Source organism: Cibotium barometz, chromosome 35 (genome assembly GCF_041138505.1).
Source record: "Cibotium barometz isolate CiBa-2024 chromosome 35, ASM4113850v1, whole genome shotgun sequence".
Lineage (NCBI taxonomy): Eukaryota > Viridiplantae > Streptophyta > Polypodiopsida > Cyatheales > Cibotiaceae > Cibotium > Cibotium barometz.
In genome coordinates, this window is record NC_141080.1 from 44,222,421 (window position 1) to 44,231,327 (window position 8,907).

Below are 8,907 nucleotides of genomic sequence, written 5' to 3' on the forward strand. Positions count from 1 at the left end.
AATAAATAAAAAATATATAATACACGTGGCCAATAAAAAAATGACCACATGGAAGTCTCTTTGGGCCGCCAGCTCGACGTCTAGAAGATTGGAGAGAGGGAGAAGGGTGGCCGCTGGTGAGAAGAGACAAAAAAAAGAGAAAGCAGTTGGCGAGGAGGTGTGAGGAGAGGACGGAGCCGCCTTGTGAAAAAGGAAGAGCCTGACTGGGGGGACTCTAAAGACCACGGTGTGGGAAAACGAGAGAAGACAGTGTGGCGACTGGAGACATCGATGCCAGGTTTGGCTCAAGCGGGTAGCTGCTCTGCAGGCGTGCAGAGAAGGGAGCCAGGGGTGCAGCTGCAAGCATATGTGAGGAGGCCGCCTTGTGGTGGTAACACGAAGAAGGCAAGGGGAGCCGTCTGGGTACAAGGGCTAGTCGTTAGCAACAGTGGAAGTGGAGAGCGAGGGGAAGCGTGGAGCACGGTCGCTTAGACAGAGAGATGGGGGGAGAAAAAGCCTGGGTGAGAGCTTTGGGTGGCTAGTGATAGCTACCGCGAGTAGCAAAAGGTGGCGGCCTCGTTAAAGAATAGGCTTGGGGTTGTGTGACTGGCGACTTGCAGAGGAGTCAGAGGAGTAACTTTGTGATTTTTTTTGCTTGGGCCGACCTAAGGTGGCTGCCATCTAAGAGAGGAGAGCTGGCAAAGTAGGTTGGAGAGGAAGCTGGCTAATTGCTGCAGCCAAGGGAATTGTGAAAAGGTGGCCGTCTTGTTTCAAGGCCTCTGGTGTGAGACCAAGAGAAGCTTTGGGCAGTGTGTGTGAGTTGTTTGCTGTGAGTGTGTGATAAAAGGAGAGTGCGAGGAAGAGTGGGTTGAAGCTTGTCAATTGATAAAATCTATGATGATGGATGACCCCTTGTAAATGGACAAATAGGGTTTGTGTTGATGATATGTGAGTGGCTTAGCCTTGCTAACAGATAAAAGGTCTTGATAATGAGATATGTGAGCCTTTGAAGCTGTCTTTTCTTTGAATCCGTGTGGTGTTTTGAGAAATTTCTGTTTCCAGCATTGTGCTGGTGGTGTCCCTTATGTTTGTTGTCTTCCGAAGCTGCTGGGTAGGTAGCTATAGAGGCATTTCTTCTTTTTCCAGCCTCCCGACAACTACGTTAGAGTACAAATATCTTGGTGGACTCGCCCGTGCTTTCCGGTAGGGGGAAGTTTTTTCGGGTTCGGTTTTTTAAGAACCAAGAGATTAGTCTCTTGTCCGGATATCCGTGGGCGAGGCCCTGAGTGAGGGATCCTGCACCGTGCAAGAAGTGCTACTTCTGGTGCTAGCACCCCCGAATCCGTTGCACGGAGGGGGCACGGATCTTTCAGCTGGTATCAGAGCGAATTGGCTAAAGTGGATCAACCGAGAAGCCAGAAATGTCAAAAAATTTATGAAGTACCAATAAAAGGTTGTAATTGTGTGATAAAATTCATACAAATTGATATTCAGAATGAAAATTCATAAAATTGAAAGTGGGTCTCCATATGAAGTACTACAATTGTATGGAAATCCTTGACTTGATTGAGGCCTAGACATGATGGTATTTACCTTATAATTCAAAGGACCGTGACTACCCGTATATACTGAGGGTATAACTACAGCTCCTTACTGCTGGTAGTATATACGAGTAAATCTAAGACCTTGAAATTATAAGCAAAAATGCTATCCAGATGATGAATTCGAATTTGGTTGATATGATTTTAAAATTCTGGTTGAGAACTGATGAGTTGATTTGAATTCTGATTGAAAAAAGATGATTCCTGAATTTTGGTTGAAAAGTGATCAGTTAAACAAAGCCATAATGAGGATGAATGGGACCAGTCCGTGTGATGATGTTCGTAATTGGAATGATGATAATGACTTCAGCAAATCACTACAAGATTAGTGGATTGTGCTGAGAGATTGCTACTGTTAACACTTGACCTAGTGGATCCAGTTAAGGGATGACAAATTAAAAACTTGCATAACTAAAACTTCCATGGAGGAATGTTCAGATGAAATTTTTGGTCTGATGGATCATTATTGTGTTAAGAATATGAATGATATGTTCAGAATGAATTGTAATCTGATAATGAGTTCTATATAAGGGATCTTTATCCCCCATGATTCTGTGGAGAGCTGACCAATCTAAAGAACCCCAGAATCAGTTGGATCTAAAGTCGGATTTGAATTGTAAATAAAAGGATGTAACAAGAATTTTTGTATTGATATGATCATGGATCGAGGTCGTCGTGGTAGGAATGATAACCCCCCAACTCGATGAGGAAGAGCTCGACTTGGATGTTCGTAAAACTCTTCATAGATCGTAGCCTAGACCTTTCAAGGGTGAAGGGGAAAACTTGGGCGAGACTGTGGAGAAGTGGATCAAAGCAATGGAAGCGTACGTCGATGTCACCGGGTACAATGAGAAGAGAAAAATGGCTCTTGCAAGGATGAAGATAGTAGAAATAGCCAGAGTAGCATGGAGAAACCACTCCGAGACAAATCATGTGGATCAAAACACCCAGACATGGAATGATCTCAAAATTTACCTAAGTAAGAGATTATGTCCTCCCGGCTTTTTGGAAACAAAGATGAACGAATTCTTAGAGTTAACCCAGGGGAGCAGAACTATTGAAGTATATCACCAAGCGTTCGCTCTCCTCCTCAAATACTCGCCACCGTTGGATGAAGAACAGCTGATGGCCAGGTTCATTTGGGGACTAAACGAACCTTTGAATATCCTAGTGAAGAATTCCAAGCCAGTTTCCATGGCCGAAGCAGTGCGAATAGTGAAGGATTTCGCCAGGGCCTTTGATGTCAAGGTCCCACGCCGAAGCGAGCACCATCACCTTTCAAAATGTTTTTAGCTCCAGAAGGTGATTCCAACCTTCCATCGTCTAAGAGATATAAGGGTCAAGCCCAGGATATGGGAAGTTCTAGAATGGAAGAAATGTCCTTTTCTCGGAACTCAATCCCTTGGAATTCAACTTCAGAAGTTTCACCCTTGAACAAGGGAGTGAAATGTTATAACTGTCAAGGATTTGGACATCGCAGTATGGATTGCCCAACTCCTTTTGGAATAAGGTTTTCAGGATGGGAAAATCAGGGATCAAGGTTCCAGACTCCAGCTCCTTCGTTCCAAAGAAATCAGGTTTCTTTCTGCCAAAATCAGAGAAATCCCAGCTGAACAAGTCCTAGCCTTATCAGAATCATGGCTAAGGAAATATTTTGCCTGAGCCTCTAACGCTGACTGGTACTGTGGGGAGGCATGTGGAGTTCCCTACAACATTGTTTTCGCTTCAAAACACTCTCGCAACCTGTTTTGTGTTTTGATGCAAAAACAAAGTTGTAGGGAGGCTCGACATGCCTCCCCACCATGAATAGCCAACCATAGAAATCACCACAAAAATAAATATTCATGCCTCCCCACCATGAATAGACAATCATAGAAATCACCACAAAAATAAACCCTAATTAGACTAAGCCTAGCAAAATTCAACTCATACTTATCACTTGGGCAAGTCCACTTAACTATCCTAAAATTATACATGAAGAATTGCCAATACTTTAGGAAAATTCATGGGGGGATTTATCCCCATATGTTTTGTACAATTCTTGCCAATTAAAATAAATCATACTCCATTCACCACACAAACAAATGGATAATTTCATAAAGCATGTAAGATAAAATTATCATCACCTATATAACCTACTTAATTTAGGATTATTAATTCCTAATTACCACATCTTAATTTATATTATACAATCAACATAATCAATAGCAAGTCATTATAAAAGATCAACTCTAATAAAAAAATTACAATAAACAAATTTCATATAAGCAATCACCAATTGTAATAAATATCAAAGGTAAAAACTAATTACAACTAGGAGTACACAAACTCAAATATTCATATAGAGCTAGATTTCTCTTGCACGTATAATTCACAATCCGCTTTGAGGCTGGATGGTAGAGTCTATATCCCTTGCTTTCTAAACTGTACCCCACAGATATGCATTAAATTCCCTTATCATCAAGCTTACTACATTGTTGCTCAAGCACAAGAGCATAAGCAAGACAACCAAAAACACGCAAATGAGCCACAGAAGACTTAGCTTGCACCGCCGTTGCTGCACAGCCTAAATTTGCACTGTTCTGGCATAGCTTCCCCAGTCCTCCTGGAGCAATTCTGAAGCATTGGATGACAAACAATGTAATTTTACACATGATTAAAGCTATTTTTATCTTATAAACTATTGTTTCTCACAATTAGTGTACTCAACTTTATTATAAATGCATCAGAAATGATACTGAGTGGCTAGGGGAGTAGTGCCAGAACAGTGCGAATTTTGAGCCTGCATTGTCGCCCCGCAGAGCCTAAATTCGCACTAATTCTGGCATAGCTTCCCCAGTCCTCCCAGGAGCAATTCTGATGCATAGAATGATAAACATTGTATTTTTACACATGATTAAAGGTGTTTTTATCTTATAAACTACTGTTTCTCACAATTAGTGTGCTCAACTTCATTATAAATGCATTAGAAATTATCCTAAGTGGCTAGGAGAGAAGTGCTATAACAGTGCAAATTTTGAGCCTACATCACCGTTGTTGCAGAGGCCAAATTTGCATTGTTCTGGCACAATTTCCTCAGTCCTCTAGGAGCATTTCTGATGCCTTGGGTGACAAACTGGCACATGATAGACACTCCATGTTAAACAAACATGATGACACCGAGACATTGTAAGAGAAACTTTAAATTTTAATTATCAGAAGGTTACAAATGAAAGCCAGATAGGCTTGTTACAAAGGGGGGTTTGAAACAAAAAAGTTTCTTCAAAAAGAAGTTTAACATCTAAGATCTTAAGATCGTGTCTCGCTCACCTCGAATGCACTGAGCTAGTTGCATGTCCTTGGCAGATATGGTAATCCTCTTTGCATGTATTGCAAGGAGGTTGGTGTCTTCAAAAATCCCAACAAGGTAAGCCTCGGAGGCTTCTTGCAATGCTTCAAGGGCAATCCCCTGCACACCGAACTTTGTTCTATATCATTGGAGAATCTCCTTCACTGTGTGCGAGCGAAAGGGGCTCTTCTTATCACAGCAACTCAGTGTTCCTCTGATAAAACTTGATTTCTTGATTTATTGTGATGCTTGCAATTGAGATTGGAGAATATGGGTTTGCCAAGCTCCACTTGTAGTCAATCTTTTGCAGTATCCTAACAAGCCAAGCTCTCCTTCACCAACAAATTGCATAAAAGATGATAAATTACGGAAAGGAGGGTTTGTTCTTAATGGAGGGTCAATTGGATAGAGATGCCCATCAACCCAAAGATCTACATTTTTCTCCTTAGCTATCCTACAAGCTTGGACAGATTGTGCATCAGTAGGATGGGTTTTTTTAGAGCTGCCATACTCTTCGGGAATACGAATGTCAACCTTCCGTTTTCTAGCTTCACAAGGGGCTACACACACAGCTTGCAAAGGCTCCATAGCTAAGCAGAGGAAGAAGCTAAAGCAGAGAGATCCTCATGAGGGAGGGAGGGAGAGAGAGAGAGAGTGTGTGTGTGTGTGTGAGTGAGAGAGGCTGTTAAAACTTTGCTGTTGTTGGAAGTTTAACACAAATCCATTTTTCTAAGTAGAAAATGATATTTTTGATATACAAATATACTAACATGGAGTTTTTCATCACAATAAATTACATTTATGAGAAAAATTAAAAAATATTAATTTTTGGGATCCCACAATTTCGAGATCTCATGGATGTAGTGGTTCCTGACAGTTAGTTATGTTAATGGGGTTGTGGGGACCTGACAGTTAGTTATGGATGTACTGGCTCTTGACAGGCTTCTGACGTGACCCTTGAATTACAAGCTTTTTGGAGGGAAAAAATTATTTTCATCATACATATTTGTTGGGTGGTGTTTTTTCCACCTCAAAATGTAAAAAATAAAAAATAAAAAATATTCACTTTTTGGGGCGACCTAAATACGAGAATGTTTTGCCTGATGTGGAAGGGAGATATGGTGGGAGTTAATGAGAAAGGAGATTTCAAACTCACAAGAAAGTTTCAATTTGTAGAGAGTGAAGATAAAAAATTCATACATATTGGTTGGGTGGTGTTTTTTCCACCTCAAAATGTAAAAAAAATAAAAAAATAAAAATTTCACTTTTTGGGGCCCACCTAAATACGAGAATGTTTTGCTGATGTGGAAGGGAGATATGGTGGGAGTTAATGAGAAAGGAGATTTCAAACTGACAAGAAAGATTCAATTTGTAGAGAGTGAAGATAAAAAAATCAAAAAGTAAGAGAGAAAGTATGAGAAAAGTCAAAAAGTAAGAGAGAGAGTATGAGAATATTCCCTTTAAAAAGTGAAACTAGGGGGGTATGGCTGATGTGGCAAGGCAAAAAATAGGGGTCATCATAACCTTTGTCTCCCTTAAGCCCTGCTTTTTAAGCTCTAATCCCTTAAAATTAAGAATCCTTTAGGAGGCCCTTTTTGGGTCCAAAAAATTCCTAATGAATACTGAGTACTTGCAGTGTGTTGAAAGATTTTGCATTTAGTAGACAATCATGGCTGGCACAGTAGTGATGTATTCAACATGTTGTCTGAGGACAAACTTGATGGGACTAACTACCCATTGTGGTCCTATATGATGAGGCATGTACTGGTTGCTAAAGGCCTTTGGAGTGGTAGTGAAACTCATCGTGTTTCACAACTACCAGTGCAACCAGGTGCTGCAAGTACATCTGAAGTAGAATCTGATACAGATGTGGATCATCCACATGCACCACCAATACCTCCCACTGTTGCTCAAACGAGATGGGATGGAAGAGATGCACAAGCACATGCATTGCTTGCACTTTCTGTGAAGCGAAGCATTATTCCTCATATTATTTGGTCATGTAAGACTTCAAAACAGGCATGGGATACACTTGCTGCATTATACCAGGTGTGCAATGAAGCACGTGTTGCATATCTATACAAACAGTTGGAGTCTGAGCACATGAATGAGATAGACTCAATGAATAGCTTCTTGACCAAGATCAAAGATTTTAAGAAGCAGCTCACTAGTGTGGATGAGATATATCCTGATAGTACATTGGTGCCCATAGTTCTCAATGCATTGCCAAATTCTTATCAGCGTTTTGCCTCTACCCTTAGACTCATGATGAAGGGAAATCCAAATGCCCTTACATTTGATGAGCTAGTTTCAGTACTCTTGCAAGAAGAGCAGGCTAGGCAAAACAGATCTGTTATGCGAGTTGGTGACCAAGCTTTTGTTGCCAGTTAGAAAGGAAAAGGTAAAGCTTCTTCGCATGGTGGCTATAAGCCAAAATCAGAATCCTCAGGTAAGGATGCAGAGAAAGAAGGTGATAAGCCTAAAAAGAAGGGCAAGTGTCACTATTGGGAAAAAGAAAGAATCGAGCATGGCTATGGCTGATGCATTTGCACCAAGTGTAGAGAAGAAGGAATCTACAAGTTTTGCTCAAGATGATTGGACATGTGGTTTGTACATTGTAGTTATGACCCTTCTGTTCATGATGTATGCATGTCAGTCGGCAGAATCAAATGCTTGGTACATTACTTCTTCACAAAAAAATTTGTTCTCATCTTTGGAATCTATCATCCCAAAAGTGCAGGAACCGTCACATGTGCAAATGGTTCCTCATATCCTGTCAAAGGAGTTGGTAGAGTTGTGCTCATTGCTACAAATGGGGGCACACTTACTCTTTCTAAAGTTTTATATATGCGAGGCATCAGAAGAACTTGCCGTCAGTTTCAGCCTTAGCCTTGTCAGGCTTGATGGTGAAATTTGTGGATGATAGATGTACAGTTCAAGATAGAAATGATGGTTATTTTATCATTGCCTCAGGTACCTTGTTTCATGGCCTATACAAGATGGATATATTTGAAAAGTTACATCATGATGCTTGCCTAGTCTCTCTACGACTCGTGCTATGAGTGATGTAGAATTATGGCATACACGATTTGGCCATCTGAATTATGGCAGTTTGTTACGCCTTCAAAGGCATGATATGGTGTCTGAGGAGTTGCCAACTCTTGAGAACCCTGGGTGTATTCTTGGTAAAATGCATCACGCATCATTTTCAAAGGATGGATCTGTGAGAGCTATTAAGAAATTACAGCTTATCCATAGTGACGTATGTGGTCCTATACCATCTATTAGGGGATATCTCTACTTCATCACTTTTATTGATGATTACTCCAGAGATATAGCTGGGTGTATCCATTAAAGCAGAAGTTAGAGGTTTTTATGTGCTTTAGGCACTTTGTATCCATCCCTGAAAATGCATGTGAATGTAAAGTTGGCACCCTTCATTCAGATCAAGGGGGGGAGTATATGTCCAAGGAATTTCATGCATATATGGCTGAAAAAGGCATAAGCCATCAATGTACAGTGCCATACACACCTCAACAAAATGGTGTGGCTGAGAGGAAGAACAGGTCTCTCATGGGGAGATGGCACGATGTATGGTGAAAGCCCAAGATTTACCTCATGGTTTTTTGTTAGAGGCAACTATGTGTTGAACAAATTCTCTACCAAGGCCTTGTAGTCTAAAACTCCTTATGAAGCTTGGCATAGCAGGAAGGCTCAAAATTCACACTGTTCTGGCACTGCTCCCCCAGCCACTCAGGATCATTTTTTAGTACATTTACAATGAAGTTGAGTACATTTATAATGAAGTTGAGTACATTAATTATAAAAAATAGTAATTTACAAGATAAAAATACCTTTAATCATGTGTAAAAGTACATTATTTATCATCCAATGCATCAGAATTGCTCCTAGAGAGCTGGGGAAGCTATGCCAGAAAAGTGTGAATTTGGGCTCTACAACAACAGCGGTGCAGGCTCAAAATTCGCACTGTTCTGGCAC